Source organism: Chelonia mydas, chromosome 18 (genome assembly GCF_015237465.2).
Source record: "Chelonia mydas isolate rCheMyd1 chromosome 18, rCheMyd1.pri.v2, whole genome shotgun sequence".
Classification (NCBI taxonomy): Eukaryota; Metazoa; Chordata; order Testudines; family Cheloniidae; genus Chelonia; species Chelonia mydas.
In genome coordinates this window covers 13,388,192-13,410,497 of record NC_051258.2, presented here as the reverse complement: position 1 = coordinate 13,410,497, position 22,306 = coordinate 13,388,192, and the positions used below count along the sequence as shown (strand labels likewise).

General features: G+C 42.8%; 1 protein-coding gene across 2 annotated transcripts in view; it reads right to left on the bottom strand.

Annotated features, from left to right (window-relative positions):
- RERE (arginine-glutamic acid dipeptide repeats) overlaps nt 1-21,719 on the bottom strand; it is a 396,332-nt gene extending 374,613 nt beyond the window's left edge. Inside the window, exon 1 of one of the 2 annotated variants that reach the window (XM_037881385.2) lies at nt 21,318-21,719. The gene's annotated coding sequence lies outside the window, so the exon portion shown is untranslated. The remainder of the gene's footprint in view (nt 1-21,317) is intronic. The other variant, XM_037881387.2, reaches the window with a different exon arrangement.
- Between the last annotated feature and the right edge of the window lie 587 nt (nt 21,720-22,306).

Here is a 22,306-nt window from a genome sequence, read left to right as displayed (position 1 = left end):
TTCCTTTTAACCCAAGTTTTTTTTCTTTAGACACTTAAGGCTCTCCAAAACCCTCTAGAACAGTCATCAAATACGAAAACTGAACAAAAAAGAGCTTTAAAAAAATCATCTACTGCCCATTCAATACTCCCTCCCCACTTATTTTCAAAACAGAAACTTAGAAATGTTTCAAAAATGCAAAAAAACCTCCAGCGAAAGGAAAAACAGTTTCCTTGTCATGGCCATTCCATAGGCTGTAAAAGCTGTGAAGCATTGTCACCAATCAGTGACTGGGTTAGGCCTGCACAGTGACAACACTAAACAGTTAAGGTACATGAATAAAATATTTAACAAACCATAAAGTACAGAACCCACTGCAAACATGACTCATTTGGACAGCAGGAATAAGGGGCTTGCATTTGAAGCTATCCAGGGGCTTTTCCTCAGTGTATTCCACCTCCCATGAGCTGCTAGGTCCCAATTACTGGACTATATCATGGGGAGCAGATTTAAAAATAAAAACCCAGACACACACAAATAAATTATGTATACTCCTGAACCATCTGCTCCCAACACCTCCCCGCCCCCATCAAGGAAGCCTTATAATCAGTGGCCAGTGACATCAGTAGTTTCTACTAGGGCTTTTAAACCTAAGGGCATATCTACATACAAGTTGTATTGTTTTAACTATACTGGTATAACACTCTAGTGTGGATGCAGTTACATTGGAAGTGAGACTTTATATTGGTATAGCCATTTCCATACACAAAGTGAAAAAACAAACTCATATACGGTAAAGTTTTGTCTTTGTAACCACATCCACAATGAGAGAGTGGAGGAGGTTGAACTGGTATACAGTTATTGCATTTTATTAAAAAAGTAACCTCACTAACAGAAATAAATTATATTGGCCCAAAAACTGTGTTTAGACAAGGTCTAACTTTGAAATCAGTGTCTCCTGAATTCAGCTGGGCTGCTTTGCACCAGTCAGTCATTTAAGGCCCTATGGAAAACTCAAGAGTTTTCTTTTTATTTCAGAAGTGGTGAAACTGTTTATAACAATAAGTGTTCTAACCAAAGTAGAAGGATTTTAAACTGGCTTTCAATGAGGTAAACATGTCCCTTTTTGAATACACATTATTTTATGGAAAAAGAGCAAGAGAAACAATATTGTTGAGATTTAGAAAAAGAAGTGGATAGGTCCATCACTGGCTACTAGCCAAGATGGTCAGGGTTGCAAACCCATGCTTTGGGTGTCCCTAAGCCTCTGGCAGATGCTGGGACTGAACAATAGGAGATGGATCACTTGTTCTGTTCATTCCCTCCGAAGCATCTGGCATTGGCCACTGTCGGAAGGCAGAATAGTGGGCCCTTCTTATCTTATGTAAAAAAAGGGTAATAGTTCTTTCCATGTGAGAACAGAAAAGGTTCTGAGATTAGGAAAGGGATCACACATGCCTCTTCTGTCAACATAACCACCAGTATAGACCCAAATCTACATGGGGGTGTTGTGTCAGTCGGGGGGGTGTCTCCCCTTACCTCTCCCCCAATGCCGGTCTATACACCAACCTCCCAACACACCATTATATACCACAAACTTGAGTACGCTTTCCAAACGGCGTTAGGGTTTCATTCTTGTTCTTTTTGACAGGTTTCAGAGTAACAGCCGTGTTAGTCTGTATTCGCAAAAAGAAAAGGAGTACTTGTGGTACCTTAGAGACTAACCAATTTACTGGAGCATAAGCTTTCGTGAGCTACAGCTCACTTCATCGGAGTGAGCTGTAGCTCACGAAAGCTTATGCTCCAATAAATTGGTTAGTCTCTAAGGTGCCACAAGTACTCCTTTTCTTTGTTCTTGCACTTCATTCTTTAAAAAACAAGGATAAAATGGGGAAAACACAGCATATTTGACTGATCATATATCAAGCTATCACATGCTTCCAACATATAACAAGGAGGATTCCGAGGAAGGAAGGGATACCCAAGGTACAGAAAAAGCCCTGAGTACTTATGGTCATACAGCTACAGCCAAGTCTACACTAAGAGCACTTTGCCAGTATAGTGTACCAATATAGCTATATGACATACTATACCAGCAAAGCTCTCCTAGAGTGGACACAGCTTTTACTGGTAATTTGCCAGTTTAGCCTATTCCAGCCTTCCAACCCCCCTGAACAAAACAAGCTACACTGGTAAAAGCTTAGCTTTGCTAGTAAAACTGAACTGTAGCTAGGACAGCTATTCGGTCAGGGATCATACGTTGTCACACCTCCAACACACACAGCTACAGATAAGTACTATTTTGAATAGTTCAAAAGATTTCTTGTGTCAATCTGCCTCCCCCCACCACACACACCCACCCAAGTGAGCTGCCTTACAATACACAGTACAAATGAAGATATGCCTTTCAAGATCAAGTCTGTTATCCTGCTTCTCTGGCAGTGGCCAACACCTGATGCTTCAAAGGAAGACAAGTCTCACAATGCATGGCGCAATGGTGTACAGTATATGCTATTTTGGTTCATGTGTGTCACCTCTGCCATTTACTGACGAGCATGTCAGCAATTGTGTGCCATAAGCCCCAATACTGCCAAAGGTACAGGAGATTCTCCTTTAGCTAAAGTGATACCGACATGGGCTCTTGAAGCAGAAGGAGCCAAGTTCAACACCCATTTACAACTATGAAATCCTCAGTTGCCGTAAAACAACCATCCCAAGTACTTCTAGGTGAAGTAAAATGTCTTTCTGTCCATCTGATGTGGTGATGCATATATCACAACCACCCAAAATAAGCAGATTATTAAACAATTCCAATATTGGATGGGGGAATTCTTTCATGAACACTGAAGTGATCAAATGCCCTGAAGTAAGTTTATACCTATATATTCAGCAAGGAAAGAGATTTCAGATTCAAAATTCTTAAGAGATAAAAGAAAACCAGCCAGCAAGTAAAGAGACTTTACAAAAATATGAATGTTAGCTTGACTGGATCCTGATAAAAAGATGAAGTTTTCACTGAAACTTTGAGCAAAGAAATTCTGGAATCTGAGTTTATCACCACCTGTGGAGACCAGGCAAACAGTTTCATATAAAGATGAAAAAGCAGGAACTGAAAGGAAACTTTGAGTACTTAGGCCAAAGTTAACTTTTCATAACACAATGGGTTTCTAAATCCAGACTGTCAAGTGCAGCATTCTTCTTGACGGACACTCAAAAAGACATGTGGATGACTATATAGGGCCCATATCTACCAAAACTTTATTCATCCCCAACAGCCAGACACACAACTTCCAAAGATGAATGTCTCTCCCACTGCCAAATACTTGACCTTCCTTCCGAATCAGAGCGGACACTGTCCACCAGCTACCTGTCTTAGCTGCTTCTGGCCTCAAAGACCTTAAACTGCCCCTGCGTGTGCACGAGAACAGAAGTTGATCCTGCCCCTCATACAGGAAACCAGATACTCATAATATCTAGAAATGCTATCTAGTACCTCCAATGTGCATTTTCAAGAGCCATTTATCTTCCCTATATCACCATCACACATTACTGCGGAAGGCACTGAGCCTGAAGTAAAACAAATGCCTCCATGCCTTTTCTTCAGAGCTCTAACAAATTATGTTCTATAAACTGATGTTACAGTATTGCCATTGTATACGCACATAACTATGTGCAATTTCTTCTCCCAGTGACTTCCAAGTGCAAAACAGCATATGGTTATGTTTAGATATGTTCACTAAGGTGTCTATACAGATCTTCATCAAGCACCAGATGTCAATCAGTATATACATACCTACTACTAATAGGCAAGGATGACTCCACCAATATCTGTCCAAACAGCTGAGCAATAAAGATGGCTGCAATGTTTTCGGGAAGAAAACATTAAAACTGCAAAAAAAACACGCAAGGTGTCCCATCTCATGGCAGCTTTCAAAAACTATATATTCTAGATATTGTATCGTAGCTACGTTAACGATGGGTCAGGCTCCCAGCTCTTTAATTCTTTTGAGGTGTTCAATTACCAGGTAACTCCCCAAGATGCCATAGCCTTTTTAGTGCCCTTTTCCCACCAAGTATTCTTACTCAAATCTGAAATGCTTTAAACAAGACTGAACACTGCAGAAGCTTCAAAGAAGCAGAGGTCTGTTTTGATACTGGTCATTTTAAAGGAATCATTATACTGAGCAGCACGGACAACACTTGAAGCCCACCTTGATGGCAGCTGTATCAAAGGTCTAAATTCATGGGCAATCATAAGTCACTATATAGCAGTCATAACAACAGCTTGTGGTGCTCTGCAAGTACTTTCAAGCTTTAACATTTGTAGCCTCTACCATCTTTTGAAACCCAAGACTTTTTTTTTTTGAGGTTATGAGAGAGAGAGTCCACATTATGGATGACTGGCAGCCAATGTGTTATTTCTGAAAGATGGGCAAATAGCTGCACAATTTAAGAACAGTTGATATAGGGGTGTGAAGAAGCAGATGAGATCAAGCAACCTCTTTAAGGGATGTGGAAGAGATGCCACATGGACTTTTACAGGAAACAATATTGTTCTGAAAACTGAAAATCTCTGGGCAAAGTGCTCCAATTATGATACACAGAAAAATGCTCAAAAGGATAAGGTATGGAGCATCTCAACTTGGGTACTGTTCTTACAGCTGTCTCCCTTTCTCTGTGTCCTCAATCCCAGCAATAAAAAAACCTACCCAGATTTGGTGAGTGTAATCCAACATATTTTTCTGGTGCTGGAGGTCGTTACAAAATACAGCAGTTCTTTATCCCTGAAATTGATATTTATAGATAAACATCCTAAACACTGAGGATATATACAGCATATATGGTGCCTGAGAAGACATGAGCACCTACTCATTCATGACTATGAAGATACAGTAGAAATTCCCAAGTGTACAGAGATTACCACAAAAAAGGGCAAAAAAAACCCACACACACACACCACAGAAACATGACAGGAGAAAACTGAAGGCTTCCAAGAATAGCAACAGAAAGACCAAGGACCAGTTCCTCCTACGGCTGGCTTTACATCAGTTGTGATACAATCAAAGGAATAGTAAGGCATGTAAACTATTGCTGGGCTTAATTTAGTCATTCTCCTGGATACCTTTTTCATGTTATGCTTCCTCAGTTACAAATAATTTGTTCTGTTATATTTGAGGTTAAAGTTTTGTGCAGATTTCTCAAGAAGCTAGGTGAGTTTAAATGGATTACAGATGATGTTGACTGTATGCAGTAAAAGAGAAGGGCACATACGTTGACTTCTCAGCTGTCTTTACATGAACTATTATTCCTATTACTTCCCTCCCAGGGTTTTGTTTGTTCCAACTGTAAGGAACCTGGTGCATGAAGAATAAGCAGTTAAAAGCAAAAATACCATGATTAAACAAGCAATTAAATATCTGAGTACCTATTGTAAAATTACATTCAAGAGATATACGTACACTCACACACACATAATGTCGACTGAGCTCTTCAAGAAAGACTAATGTTCACAACAAACAATTTGCCACCCCATACTACTGCAAGGAAAACGAAAACAGAGAGATTCAGTGGACTTTGGATCAACCCTAGGTGTCCACTGCAAGAGAACTCATGTTTGTACAAACGGATTAAAGTGGGCAGAGGGGGATGCAAGAAGGGTTGTGACCCAACAGGAATGATAACTTTGGAACTTGTCAGACAGGTTGCTTCATTTTCTAGGAGCCTAAGCATACCAAAATAAGAGAGGCAGAATAAAGGCACAACCAAGATATAACGGAATTCAATCCTACCCACAGCGAGAGAGGGGAGAATAGAGCATAGGAAAAAGGTAAACGATAGGGATTGCACTCTGAGGCTTGTATGGGGTTTGAACAAAAACATTTCAGCAGTCACCAAGGGATAAGGCTCAGTCAGATCACCAGAAATGGAGACCTCTGCAGGTAAGAGGGAAGTCCTGCATTCAAGCTGCTAAATTTTAAGCCTGGTGGCATTCTGTGCACTCACGCTGTGCAGAACCTGTTGACCTGGACTCCAGTACCGGTCTCCCTCTACCTCAAAGAGCTGAATGAAAGGAATATTGAATTAAAAAGCACAGAAAAGACAATGAAATGAAAACTACAAATCAAAGCAACACAAAACTTTACAGAAAGCAGAAAAAATATCAAAAACAAATCCCAATGTGACAGGGAAAAAATGGTTGCAAAGAAATGCAACGGAGGCGGAGAGAGGGAATTAAAGAAATTAAAATGTAATATACAAGGAACGAGGAGGGACTGAATCATGTAAGGGATTGGTAACTGACTACAAAACATTCGTTTCTAAGATTGGTTTCAGAGTAACAGCCGTGTAAGTCTGTATTCGCAAAAAGAAAAGGAGTACTTGTGGCACCTTAGAGACTAACCAATTTATTTGAGCATGAGCTTTCGTGAGCTACAGCTCACTTCCACAGTATGCATCCGATGAAGTGAGCTGTAGCTCACGAAAGCTCATGCTCAAATAAATTGGTTAGTCTCTAAGGTGCCACAAGTCCTCCTTTTCTTATTTCTAAGATTGTGATTTTTAAAGGAACCTAAGGGACTTAGGCAACCATTTCCCATTATCTTTTAATGGTATTTAAGTGCATAACTCCAAGGCTCCTTTGGAAAACTCAGCCTAAACTGCATATTCCTATATGGGCTAGATCAACAGTGACCATGATTGTACCATTTGATGACTGGCAGCCCATGTGAACGCAAGTTTGTGTGTGAGCTGGCAGACTAAGTCCTGGTCTACACCAGAAAATTGAGTTCGCTTAACTACTTTTCTCAGGGACGTGAAAAATCCACACCCTGAATGGCATAGTTAAACTGACCTAATCCCCAGCGTAGACAACACTAGGGTGACCTAGCTACCACCTCTCGGGGAGGTAAATTACCTACGGCGACGGGAAAACCCCTCCCATCAGCATAGGTCATGTTCACACTGAAGTGCTCCAACTGTGCTGCTGTAGCATTTTTAGTGGAGACCACGCAACAGAAACACAACCTCCATCCACACAAGGAACCATCTTCAATGGATTTCAAATAGAATTAAGAAACAGTGCTTAAATTTACAGACAGGCTCAGAGTGCACTTCCTGCATGCCAAGTATATGCCTCTCCTACCCAAACCCCACCTCCAGAACCCTGTAAAATTGCACACGGGACTACACAGTGCATTAAGGAATCATATTTTAAAGTCTTAAATTCAGTTCCTACTAAACCAGTTTCTAACATAGCCTGGCCAGAATGCAAGAACAAGAACAAACTGTCTAAAAAACGAGCAAGTGCACATAATGCACATAAACAAGCAAATTCCACATGCCTTTTCTAAGCTCCCTGATCATGTACAACTCCATCTCTCTCTACATAAGAACAGTCATAGTGGGTCAGACCAGAGGTCCATCTAGCCCAGTATCCTGTCTTCCATCAGTGGCCCATGACAGGTGCTTCAGAGGGAATGAACAGAACAGGTAATCACCAAGTGATCATTCCTAGCTTCTGGCAAATAGAGGCTAGGGATACCGTCCATGCCCATCCAGGCTAATAATCCTGTTGAGGAAAACGGAAAGGAGCATAAACTCTGGCAAATGAAGTGTAAAAATATATAATTATATAAAATATATTATAATCTAACTTAGAATCCGCATTCAACATTTACATCTTCAAGTAAACAAGGCTGAAAGGCAAAAACACGATCCCATTAACATTAATACGACCAGGGTTTGGCATTAAAAATAAAGGATTTATTTGAAATATTAATTTTGTGACTAAAGAAAACAAAGTAAGGAATCTGCATGATAGCCATTTTCCACAGAACAATTTTAATCACAGGAAGTGTAGTATATAACAAAAGGAAGTTTAAATGTATAAATACGTCCAACTGGGAGCCCAACTGATATAGATTCTGGTATGGCAAATCCAACAGGAACATATTTGAAATTAAACAAAAGCAGACAAATCAGAAATAAAAAGGTTAAAGTAATTCACAAAAAGGGTACAGGCAAACTCAACAGGAAAGCAAACTCAGTTAAAAAAAATCTCAGAAATTCATAGAAGAGGTACTAGAAGTTCAGAAATAAAGTTTAGGAGACTTCTACAAATTTAATTATAGAAGTGGAGAAAGATACAAGTTCCTGGGATGGTATTTCCTCCACACGCAATTGAAAAAAGAGATTACTGCAGTTCTACACAATTCAAAGACCCAGGTGCTTTCCAAAACTGCCATTTTGAAAGGGTTGTATGCGGTGCTAACTACTTATGCTAAACTATCTGTTCAATCCTGTATTTAGCTTTGCCTTTCCCAGACCTGAGGAAGAGCTTTGTGTAGCTCAAAAGCTTCTCTCTTGTAACAGCAGAAGTTGGTTCAATAAAAAATATTACCTCACCCACTTGGTCTCTCTAATTTCCAAAGGGCTCACAGCTAGTTTGGTATAACCACATAACACTGTACTAGTTTTTTATGTCATAAGGTCTAAAACAATGAATAACTTACATGACCTTCAAGAAACATGGCAAAATACTGTATCATCAAGATTACAGTTCAAAGTCAACGGGCGGGGGGGGAGGGGGAAGAGAGAAACACTAGTCTTGCTAGATAAAAGCATGGCATTTATTATTATTAAAGACGCCTCATTCTTGGACAGTAGCAGACACCACAAGTCTCATGCAAGTGATGAGTTTTCAGGCATGTGACATCCTAAAATTATGTATTCCAGGTCATCTTTTCTTAATCTAGACAAGCCAGTGGACTTTCAAAGAAGATAAAATGAATTAAGAATAAGGTGAAGCTTTTTATCTGGTAATACCTTCACTAATTAGGCTGTGGTGTGTATTCACCACAAAAGTGTGTGAATAACGCTACACTAAATTCTGCAGTTCACTTTTAAAATGATATCACAATAAGATATATGCAATCTTGATAGAAAGGGGAGGATAGCTGCTACAAGGTGTATAAATATAAAACAAAGTGGGCATGAACTTAAGCAAAAAAAAAAAAAAGGTTACTCGGGAGAACATAGGTGGAATTTAATTGGAGAGAGATTAGTTAACATTTGGAGAAAAAGCTGCCAAGGAGCAGAAGGAATAATTAGTATGTATGAAGAAAAGTTGACAATTAAAAGGTAAAAATATGATGGAGAACAAAAGCTAGCTGAAGAGGGGAAAGACCTCCTTTGATCCTAAAGTTTTCTGCACTCCAAATGGTGTAATACCTTTTTGTAGTTAGAGAGAGCGTCCCCCTACAGCTTTATTTGTTTGATGTGGAATTCTATACCCTGGCCCTAAAGCAAACATGCTGTGGGGCTCACATACCAAATGTTCTTTATGAATTAGAAGCAAATCTGCAGACTCTGTCATGTTCAGCCACCATGAATTTTTACTGGGAGTAATTCCTTGGAGAGAAACAGCCCTTAAAGCACTTGAAGTCTCTGAAGCACCGTCACTTTCCTCTTTTAGAGTTAAACCGTTTTTCATATTAACATGCGTGAATGGATAAAAACTCCTATATCAGGGAAAAGGGAGACAAGACATTCTGGCATCAGTACCACGTATCCTGGACCCTTGTAGGTCCCAGTGTTACCAGGCTGAATCACATATGTACTTTTAAAAAATAATAATCCTTAAACACTCATATAAATGTTTTATATCTTTAATATTCTGTACAATAATGATCAAGCCTCTGCCTCACCCTCACTTTAATACTGATTAGTACCAGCCCTATTTTAAAGATGTGGATACTGGGGAACAGATTTGCTGTGCCTTGCCCAAGTTTAGAAAGCAAGACAGTGAGAGAGTAGGGCTCTATACTCAAGTCCTGGCTCCCAGTACTGTGCTCAGTCCACTAAGCCATGCTGCTTTGACCCTGATGCAACAGAGCATTTAAGTACTACACAATGGGACTACCCATATGCTTGAAGTTAAGGACATGCATAAGTGTTTTACTAGACTATATGCCTTGTCTAAGTTGGTATATTTCTTACCATCGCCCCACCATTGCATTACCACAGGACCAGCTCTGCTAATGGTAGCCATACTGGAAGCACTAATGCTGTCAACAGACAGCACCCTTTCATCAGACACACACACTAGAGTAGATGGACTGACTGTTTTAACCACCATGTTGTCTAAAGCAGCAGCTCAGAGCAGGTCTAGACAACATGGCGGTTAAAACATTAAGAGTCTGGCTACTCTAATGCTCCCACAAGTAAAAGTGTAACGATGGAAGGTTTTTGGTGGGTTTTTGGGTTTTTTTTTAAGATACTAGGGCAGACAAAACTATAGAATGTGTTGACCTATATCCTTCATTTATGGTTTCAAACAAGGCAGAGATATACAGATGTATGTGAGTTCTGACTGTAATGGGGAAGGCAGATTCTGATTCTACGACCAGGGCATACAAGTAACACCTACAAGGCTCTTGTGAAACCCCAGTTAACTCAATGGGGCGCCACGCAGCAGTTCACCAACACAAGTCTGATTGTAGGCTTAATATTTAATGTCTGCATAAGCAAGATATATCACTTTCGATGGCAAGACTACAAGGTGCTTTGGGATCAAATCCAAAATTAAGACATTTAATCAACATTCAACTTATCTGAACAATTTAACCTTGATTCTTACCTCCTTATATGTAAATCAAGTTTGATACAGAGAAAGGAAAATAATGCCTTGAAGACAGGCCAAATTATTTGAGGGAACAACGTCAATTAATTTTAATCATTTCTGTCTGAAGGCTTTTGCTTACTTTTTTACAGGGAACACTTAGCAGCAATATACAAGTAAGTAACAAGAGGTAGAACTTTTCAGTTTGTTTACTTTCTGCACTTGACAGCACTTTGTATATAGTCAGTTTCATGGCTCCCACAGTATAGTCAGTCAGGCCCTGAACGTAAAACAAGACCCTCATTGCCACATGAATGCCACCTGACATTAAACTGGGGGTCCATACAGCTGCCAGGAGCCACCCACTTGGATCTAACTGCAGGATCAGAGCCTTAGGCCATGTCTACACTACAAAGTTAAGTCAACTTCATGTAAGTCGACATTAAGCCTGTGATATAAGCAAGTCGATCTTGCATGTCCACACTATGCTCATTGTATAGGAGTGCATCCTCACTAGCAGGGCTTGCATCGATGCATGGAGCACTGCACTGTGGGTAGCTGTCCCACAGCACACATAGCCTAGTGGAATGTTGGGTTGGGCTTGCAATGCCTTATGGGAACATGGTGTTAGCCTCCCATAATGCACTTACCTCCCTCCCTCCCTGAAAACAACAGCAAACAAACGAAGCCTTTTTCGCAAGCCTGGGTTGCCCACGCGGCACAAGCATGGACCCCGCTCAGTTGTACAAGCGGTGATAGCTCTTTGGAAGCTTGCAATGCCAGACTGCTACCGGTCAGTGGAGCATCAATTTGGAGTGGGTAAATCTACCATGGGATTTGTTGTGATCCAAGTTTGCAGTGCCACCAACACACTTCTGCTAAGAAGGGCAGTGACTCTGGGCAATGTGCAGGACATAGTGGATGGTTTTGTGGCGATGGGGTTCCCTAACTACGGTGGGGTGATAGATGGAATGCATATCCCTATCTTGGCACCAGATAACCTTGCCAAAGAGTACATAAACTGAAAGATACTTCTCAATGGTGTTGCAAGCACTGGTGGATCACGAAGACCGTTTCACCGACATCAACATGGGATAGTCAGGAAAGGTGCATGACGCACACATCTTTAGGAACACAGGTCTGCTCAGAAAGCTGCAAGCAGGGATTTTCTTTCCAGACTGCAAAATAAGCATTGCTGATGTTGACATGCCAATCACGATCCTGGGAGACCCAGCCTACCCTTTGCTCCCAGTACTCATGAAGCCGTACACAGGCAGCCTAGACAGCAGTAAGGACCAGTTCAACTACAGGCTGCACAAGTGCAGAATGGTGGTGGAATGTGCCTTTTTATGTTTAAAAGGTCGCTGGTGTTGTTTGCTTACTAGGTTAGATCTTACGCTATATCTATACTACACACCTTTTATCATGCCACTAAAAGATGCGCAGTATAGCCGCTGTCAGTTGGCAGGAGAGAGCTCTCCCACCGACAAAAAACTTCCCCCCCCAACAAGCAGCAGTAGCTTCGTCTGCAGAAGAGCTTTGCTGCCAACAAAGCACTGTTCACACTGGTGCTTTTCGTCAGCAAAATTTTTGTCATTGGGGGGTGGTGTTTTTTTTTACACCTCTGAATGACTTTGTTGTTCAGTTTCCACTGTAGACAAAGCCTCAGTGAAAGCAATATTCCTATTGTTATTGCTGCCTGCTGTGTGCTCTATAATATCTGTGAAACAAAGGGAGAAAAGTTTCCGCCTGGGTGGGGGGTTAAGGCGGATCGCCTGTAAGCCAATTTTGATGAGCCAGACACCAGGCCAAGAAGAAGAGCACATCAAGGGGCTCTGCATCTCTGTGAGGCTTTGAAAACCAGTTTCAGCAATGAGCCAGATTAATGTGACACTTATCTGTGTTGTTCCTTACCAAACTGTCCCTCCATTGCATTTTCTCCCCTATAAACTCCACCTCCAACAACCACAGTGAATGAATGGTGAATGAATAAAGAGCCTTTTCTCCTCAATCAGTTAAGTTTTATTATGCATACAAACACACAGAGACAGCAAAGAAAAATAAGATAACCTGGGGCAAAAGGGCTGATAACACTTTCGGGGCAGAAACAAGGAAAGCTTGCTTAGAGCTGCATTGCAACAACAATCAAAGTTGTGGGAATGGGCGCCTTCTGGTTCTTGTACCCTCCCCTGGTGTTGAGGGCAAAGGGACACCAAACTCCCATCCACCCCACCTCATTCGATGTTTGAGGGAGGAGGATGTAGAACTGGGCAATGATGGCAGCAGGTTCAGCATAGGCTGCAGAGGGACTCCAGCATCCAACAGCCTTTCTTGAACCTCAACCAGATGCCTCAACATGTCTGACTGCTCATTCATAATCCGCAGCATCTCTTCCTGCGTGGCACGCTCTTGTTCTCTGCATGCTCTCCTATCCTCCATGTCCAAGTTCTTGGACAGTGTAATCCTCCATGGTCTAAGCTCAGTCTTGTCACTCTCGGAGATGTGCATTAACTCATTTAATGTGTCCTCCCGAGTCTTCTTTTTCCACCTTCTAATCTGGGAAAGTCTCTGTCCCGGTGTGAAGGATGCACCGATGGACAAGGTTTCAGCTGCAAGGAATGCAAAGCACAAGGGTAGCATTGACAGTGGTTTCTGGCGCAAGGTTTTTTTGTTTTTTAATAAAAAACATCCCTTAATACTCTTCACTGCAAGCCACAACGTAATCACAACCACTGGCTATTGCAAGAGTCAGTTTGCTGCTCCAGCCGTGGTGAGTACACCATGAGGCATGGGCGAGAGGCCTTGTGCTGCTGCTCTTTTGAAGACATCCTTGGGACCACAGGTTGGAACTTAAGAAAAGCCCCCTTTTCCCTAGCAACCTGGATAGTGTTGGAGGACAGGAACCAGTGTAAAGCCTCCCAAAAGGTTTGTTTTTTTTTACAAAAGCAGCACCGGGTTGGGGGGAGGGGAGACAAACAGGAAGCCGCCACACCCCACTTTTTTCCCCAGTGCTGCCTGCAATACACAGTGATCCCTTCCAACTACAACCATGGCAATTTGGGAAAGCGTGGTTGTGTGACCAAGATTTCACCAAACAAGGGAGGATTAGTTGTTGAATTGTTTGTGGTTTAAGGGCTCGCATTCAAAACTTTCCCCATTTCCCCTACGTGACATAACTCTGCTTAGGGTAACAGAGGTGGCAAGGGAGATGCTGCAAGCGTCTGGGTACAGACCTGGTCCTTGTGCTGCAATGATGCCAGCAGAGTTAATACTGGAGTGGCACAAGAAAGTGTCTACCATGGTGGATGAAATAAGGCAGCCCTTCCCAGAAACCTTCTGCAAAGGATTGCAGAGTACCTCCATGAAAGCTTCCTCAAGATCTCCATGGAAGATTCCCGGGCCATACCCATGCACATAAACAATCTTTTTCGGAGAGCACCCTCTGCACAGCTGGAGTGGCCACCAATACCTACTTTTCTGTTCAGATTAAACATAAAAAAATAATAGCATGTAACCCCGACAGTTTGATTGGAAGTGTGTACTCACTAGGGGTGCCTTCTCCGGCGTCACGCTCCACTGCCAACTGGTCCTGTGAAGGGATGTGCTCCAGGGTTAAAAACAATTCTTGGCCGTCAGGGAGAATGGACCCTCCATTTGCCTACCTCACAGTCTTCTCCACCTCCTCTTCCTCGTCAACAATGTCCTCCTTGTTGTTGCTCGAGGTCACCCGGGGCTCCTGGGAGGTCTCCGGGGAGCCTTTCGGGGTAGCGGTGGGGTCACCGCTGAGAATCGCATGCAGCTCCTCATAAAAGCGGCATGTCTGTGGGGCAGAACCAGAATGACTGTTTGCCTCCCTTGTCTTCTGGTACACTTGCTGAAGCTCCTTTATTTTCACACAGCACTGCTGCCTGTCCCTGGTGTACCCCTTCTCCCTCATGCCCCGTGCAATCTTGGCACAGATATCAGTGTTTCTTCTGCAGGATTGGAACTTAGCCTACACAGACTTCTCCCCACACACCACCTCCTGTATATTCCATGCTGGAGCACGTTTGCGGCCTTGAGTCTCCATGATCAGCTGTGTTGGCGAGCTCTCCATGCTGATCAAACAGAAAATGAAAATTCAGAAGTTCCCAGGGGAGCAGCTGTTTCCTGGGTACCTGGCTGACGTGCAGTGGAGTTGAAAATGCTCTCCTGAGCAGTCACAGTGGAGCATCGTGGGACACCTCGGGGAGGCCAATTCATGACAACACAGTGTCTATGCTATCCCCGTGTCGACCAGTGGATGTCAAATCAAGTGCTATGCCTCTCACGGAGGTGGATTACGGAAGTCGACTTTACAGGCCACTTAGGTCAGCAGAAGGGACTCGGTAGTGTAGACACATATATTAGTAGATCAATTTAACACAGTTTATGTCCACCTAAGTTTGTAGTGTAAACCAGGCCTTAGTTAAGCAGTTTCTCTTGTTCACTGGGTAAAAACACACCCAACAGGGGAAAGAAAAAACATGTTTATAAAAAAAAAATAGGAAACTATGACTGTCAAAAACAATTGGTAGCAAACTCAGGGTCAGGTGTAATACCTGAAATTCCTTTCAACTGCACTGTTTTTAAACTGACTGGATTTCAAGTTGACAGTATTCATTTAATACAGCCTGAGGAACTAAGCACTTTGAATATTCAGCAGGAGTTGTATACTCTATAATAGGCCGAAATTTGATTTGTGACATTCTAATCTCAATACCATTGTGATAAATAGGACAACAGAACCTCTGGACATTTTGTATGCTAATGTACTGTTAACAAAAAATAAAATTAAAATATAAAGTGAGGTTCATACCCAGGTTACTTCCGGGCTTTTTCACTATAAAATCTGAGATTTTTTTTCCCCCGCTTACTTCAAGCTTTAAGTCAACAGGCATAGAAAACTGACCATTTAGTAGGATACCTGCTGCTCCCATTAAATTTCTACTAATTAATTATTTTTAGATTACCCACATCCAAAAGTGATTTTAAAGCAATCTTGATAGACGTGCTTACCAAATGCAGGCAGCACTCACGTTATACTACATTTTAAGAGTTTCACTTTCAAGAGAAGTATAACGTCAGCATGCTGAAAGATTGACAAAGCCACCAACAGTTCCTATATGGCACATTTCAAGCAGACATTTCAAAGAGTTTCATAAAGGAGGGCATTGTTATCCCCATTTTAAACAGAGGAAAAACTGATGCAAGTCACCACCTAAGCTAAGGCTATAGCTTTACTTTTCTCTTGCTCAACCTACTACTCTGTGTATTCAATTAACTAAATAGTTATATTTAGACTTTCAGTTGAAATGGGATCTTTCAACTAATATTTTAGCTTGTCTTTTACTCAGTTGTCTGCAATCCCTTCAATATGTTTCTAATGCAGAAGAAATTGTCCCAGTACTCTTGTGTTTTCTCCGTTGCTTATACATCAGCCTCTTTGAAGGGAAAAGTTGGACATAACTACCAGCATTATAAAAGCTTGCTTAAAATGCTGCTGGCAAACCAACATAAGAAGCACAATTCTTCATTGTGGTTCCTGCTCCACACATCTTCCCCTCCAAAAAGTGCCTTATTTTATTTCCTACCAACGTATTAGCAACATCCTCATATTCATCTTCCCCAAAACCTCCTAACCAAAACTACTCCTCAACGGTTATTAGTGATGCCATCCTGGCAGCTAGTTTCCAATTATTCCATTGGACAGACATCATTATTGGACTGTAAACCTCATTTCAAGCTGAACTGAACAAACAAAACAAATATCAAACAAGTAGTATTTGATGTGAACAACAGGATTTTGTTCTGTTTTTTCTTCCAACACTTAAGAATCCTATGATGTTGGGAAGTAGCATTATTTCCCATCGTATTTTCCCCTCTTTAAAGAAAGCCTACTTTATTTTGTTATTTTAAAAGGGATATTTATCAAGCAGTTTAAACTCAACGTTTAGATTTAAGACTATGTACAAAATCAAGTACGAACAGAAGCAGTCATTTGTTGTCCTTTAAATATTTTAAGGACATCATTTGTTTGGACTTAAACATTTCCCTCTCTGACCCAGACATCTGCTCCATGCTTGTACAGCTGAACCAGAAAGCAAAAATTAGAAATTTTTAAGAAGTTAGTCAGTCTATTATCCAAACTAAGAAAAATGCACCAAATGAATAGCATAACAGATGAAAAACAATTAATAGGTTTTAAGGCTATCCAAGCTAACCTCCTGCATAAGAGAGACCACGGGACTACCTTGAATAAATTATTGCTTCCAGTCCAACAGTTGTGCTTGAGCTAGAGCATATCTTTTAGAAAGACATCCAAACTAGATTTAAAGTTTCCAGTAATGGACAATCTGCCACAATCCTTGATAAGCTGCTCCAATGGTTAATTACGCTCAAGGATAAACATTTTACTCATTTTACATATACTTACTTTAAAAAAATATTTTGGTTTTAATAATCTACTGTACTATTAGAAGCACATAAGGAGAATTGGGTTTCAATTTAAAATTATCGTGACAAGATAATAATGAACAGGTTTCATACTGTAATACAAGAGAGAAGTTAATATACAGAAATCAAATCAAGAGTTTGGTTGATTTAAAATAAGGGGATCTTATAATGATTAAGACCCCGCACATCTAATGGAGATTTGTGTAGGTGCAGGTGTCTTCCCACTTAGCTGTCATTGCAGGATCTAAGCCTACCCACCAAGTACTTTTTCTCTGCTGTAAATCTGATGGTTGAAAGGTTTGGTTTGTTTTTTTTTTGAGTACTGTATTTACATGCTAACATCACAGATAAAATTTAAGTGTGTGTTACCGAAGCTCAGTGTCCTTTAAAGATGAAGTCTATGAATTCAAAGCCACCCCTAGGCAAACTTATCTTATCAGCTGAGCTGTTAATAGGTTAACACAGGTTCTGCTGTGCCATTAGGCAGCCAATAAGGCAATCTTGCAAAATTCTACTTGCCCAATTGCCCAAGGCAAGTATTTATTTATTAAATTATTCAAGTTACTTCTCAATCTGCACACCCCCCTTTATCGCAAGGATGGACAAATGCATTTTGGGCCCAGGATGCGAAGTTTACACACACTGATGATTAATACAACTATTAATACTACAGCTAATGCTGACGTAGCAAGGAACATGGCTTTTACAGTTATTGAGCAGAACTGAAATCAGGAAAAATCATTATGAATCACGTTTTATCCCGTAATGCAGCATTTAGAAAACCTTCCCCCTCCCCTGACCCTTTGCTCCAGAAAAGGACCAAACAGCCCCCATCCTGCAATCAGATCTGTGGGGACACATTTCTGCACCTGTGCAGAACCCCAGTGAAGCCAGCGGAACTCCGCTTCAGTGCAAAGGGGTCGAGATGAATAAATCCAATTACAGGATTGGTGCCTAAGGCAGGTTTGCCTCTCCTAGCTGCAGTCACCATTTCAGCTTACAGAATAGTAATGCTTCACACTTGTATCTTTCAGCCAGGGATCTCAAAGGCCTTGTGTGCATTAAGAAGGTCAGAGAAGTCTCCCTCTATTACTCTAACACCAGCAAAGCTCCATATAGAAAGTGCTGAAGCATTAGAAAGCCATTGGCAGTTTTTCTATTATGTCATGTAGACATGCTTTGAGCTGAGTTAGATGAGGCAACAATAAATGTCCCTGTGGCTGGTCTACACTAGTGTTCCCCCTGTTGTTACGGACACTGGAGTTGCACTTGTGATAAAACAACATGGGAAATGTCCCTGAAAATTCTCCGTCCAGATGCAGCCACCATATTTTACAAAGCTGAGAAAACAGGCGCTGAGGGGGAAGTGATTTGGCCAAGGTTACACACAGCAGGTCAGTGCCAAAGTCAGAAACATTATATGGGAGTCTTGACTCTAGTTCCCTGCTCTAACCATGACACTATTTACCCTTGTACTCCATAAACGTATGACAGGAGTGCCTGCATACCCTCAAATGTCTTCTCACAGGATCCAATATATTGTGATCACTCCTTCCCTTCCAACTTCTGCACACCACAAAGCCATCAGACATCGGAAGGCACTGGTGAGTCATTTGAGAATTTACCACCCCCAATCTGAAGTTGCTAAGTGGCAAACCCTGCCCTACTTTGGCAGCCTCAGACCACACCTGTAACTAACCCATTTACAAATGCCATTGTAAAATAAAAAGACATTCAACAAGCTACACAAATCCAGTTTAGAATAGAGAGAGGAAATATAATGTAAAACATTTGTCAGCCCGTAGATCACCTTTAAATATCATAGCATCCTCACTCGCTTCTATCCCCTTCACTGTATTAACCTTAAACATGGTCTTTAACATCAAAATATTCTCACTCAATAGCAATCTCTTCTACTCTCTCCACCCCCACCCCCCCACACAAAAGAAAAATCTTAAATCACAAATAAAACAAATCCAGAGGGAAAAAAGCATCTTGCCCTGGAAAATTTTTCTAAGGTAGAAGGGAGGGAGAAGAGGGTGAAAGGAAGTAGGCTGGGAATGTACATAGGCTGGGAATGTAAAGTGCACTATCCCATCTTTACACAGTCACGAACAAACAAAAAAAGAAACAGCAGCAGAAGCCAGCCCTGGGAAGGGGAGGAGGGAAGAAGAGGCTGAACGTTTTGATGTCCTTTAGTTTCCGATTTACTCTTTCGCCTTTGCAAGGTTACAGAAAGGCCATCCAGGAGGTGGGGGGGAGGAACAGGGTAGAAAATGCTGTCCTGATCCTCCATTGCTCAAAAGAAAAGAAGGAAACAAGAGGCTGTGTTTGTGTGCAAGTATAGTCCCAAATATGGGAGAGTGTATGAGAAAGAACAATGAGCTCTTAGGCTGGGCATTGTGTGTGTGTCTCTACCTCCCTTTCTTCCCTCCAGTCCTCACCAACTAACAACAACAGATCTGCAAAGCTGCTATCCACCCAAGCCTGGCCATTAAAATCAACCCCAGTTTGTAATTTACAGGGCAAACACAGGGAGCAAAGCCAAGGCATGCAATATTTACCCACTGATGTTTTTATTTATTTTTTACACAAATCCATTTTCCCTTCTCCTCTTCCCCACCACCCTGGGTTGCCTGCCTCTGAAAGGAAGTTGTGTACACAAAACATAAAAATGTTTCTTGCAACATTAAAACTGAGAAAGCTCCAGCATATTACACATTAAACTGAACATGTAGCATGTCTGAGAGACGTGTAGCATGTCTGTATTTTACAACCTACCACATTTTCCCTCTGAGTAAATATATTTCCTTTATAAAATTAAAAAAAAAATCTATTATTTGAATCTGCCATTTCATGTTTCTTTCAAAACAAAGTGTTCCTAGTCAAATGTAACACTAATATCAAAGAACCAGATTCTGATCTCATTTACACTGATGTAAACCCAAAATAATTTCACTGTGGCAAATCTGAACTCAGAAGGTAGTCCAATGAGTACATAAAATCTTGTGAGCCTCTAATTTCTAAGAACTTTATGGTTTCCAAGAAAAGAGTCAGTGTAAGAAGTCAGTTAATCAAAAATAACTGCAACCAGTGTACAAAAATAAATCTGAGGAAAGAGACACTTCAACAATGAATCACATTGTTTTCTTCCCAGCAACTTCTTGAACAGCCAGTCCCAGAAATGAAACCTGTAATGCTGTCTACCTCCCACACTGCTTTTCTGTTTAGGTTTGTGTCTCTCTCTTTCTAAAGAGAAAAAAAATACTTCCCACACAACTAAAAATGTTACAACTAAACCCATTTGCATCCGCATCAAAATTTTGATTTTGCAATTTGTTATAGTCCCCAAAGACACATGAAAAGTAAAGAGACTCTTTAATTTATAAAAATGCGTTGTTGTTTTTTTTAAACCCTTCCAACTTCCCCACACCTGGAAGGTTCCCTCCTCCAACAACCCTCATCAGACTAATGGAGCCAAGACATTTAGTGGCAACAAATATAATTCAGACAGACTCTCCTCAAACAAGAGCTGCGAGGAGGAAATAATCTAGTCAGACACTTTACCTTTCTATGCTACATTCAGGTTAAATAGAACCCTCTCTCTCCCCACACTCCCAGCCAAACCTCTGACATGCTTTCAAGATGTTCACAGGTTGAAGCATCCTTTTTTCCCCTTCTCTAGCTCATACAGCCCCAGCAACTAGCAGCAAAAACAACAATCCAGCCAGGCACTGATCGAGCAGGAGAAGGGAGAAAGGAACCAGGCACGTTGGACACTTTACCTTCCCTTAAATTGCAGGCACACAAACTCCCCTGCTTCTCCTCCTACCACCCCACTCCTGCAAGAGGTTCACAGTGGCCTCCTACATCAAGCCCCCAGTCCCGCTTCACGCAACAATCACCAAATCTCACAAGTTCACTCAAACGCTCCAGGGGAGAAAGAAGCAGCAGACAAGTTAGAGAGGCCTCACCTGACCCCTTAATTACATGCAGATAAATAAACAAAACAAAACAAAACGAAACGAAACCCTGGATCCCCCCCCCTACACAGCGATACAAACAACCTCACAAATGCACCCGGTCTATTCAAAAGAAGCCGCCTTCTCCATCAACCCCCCCCCCCCCCCCCCCCCACACACACACCCCAGTCTCTGCCCCACTTATTAACCCCCCCAACACCCAACTCACCCAGCAAGAAGGGCGGGGGGGGGGGGGAGCAGCAGCAGGCAAGTTAGAGACTTACCTTTCCCCTGGGGCGCTACACCATCAGCGGGTGTTTCTGGGCTGCCAGGCAGGCTCTGGGCAGAAGTGGGGGGGGTGAGGAAGGAGAGGAGGCGGGATGGGGGGGCTGCGGAGCCGGGGCTCAGCGCGGGCACGGCGGGGGGAGACAGAAAGCGGCCGCAGGGGGGCGCGGGGGGGCTCGGGTCCTTCAGCAGCAGGAGCCCAGGGGCATGGCCGCGGAGGGCTGGGCGGACAATGGGCGGCGGCGGCAGGAGGCGGCGACTGAAGGGCCCCAGCCAGCGGGGTGGGTGCGCGGGGGGAGGCTCCGCGAGCGTCTGGGGGGGTGGCGGGGGAGGGGGGGGCAGCCGGGCTCAGCCTCCTCCTTCCTGCTCACACACCGAATCGGCACCCAGCCAGGCCGGACCCACACGCCAGTATCCGGCCTCCTGATTGGATCAGGCCCAGGACCCCATGACCCGGCAGGAGGCTGGGACCAATCAGGGGAATGGATGGAAGTGATTTAAAAGAAAGGGAGGAAGGGGGGGGGGGTGAGCCTGGGAGAAGCGAGCGTGGGGGGGTGTCTGTCCGCTGAGGCTCGCAGCGGGCCCGAGCCCGGGGGATTCTGCTCGGGCTGCTGAGCCGGGGCTCGGAGGCTTGTTCCCTTCCCGCTGCTCCAGCCCCCGGGGAAGGGAGTCGCACGAGGGGGGACCCTTCCCCCGCAAAATCAGCGCTGAAGGGAAGAGTGGGGCTACCCCCCCGTGCGCGCCCTCCCCTGCGCCTGGCTGGCAGGACCCCCGCTGCACGGCCACAGAGACGGGCCCTGGGTCTGGCCTGGAGGGTTGGCCCCCCACCGCACGAACACACCTCATCCCGGAGGGTCCCCCCAAAAGACACACCTCCCACCTGAAGGGACCCCCCTCACCTCACACACCCCCATACCGCTCCTGGGGAGGGTCCCCCACAACTCTTTCACACACACACACACACACACACACTCCTGGCCTGCTCCCC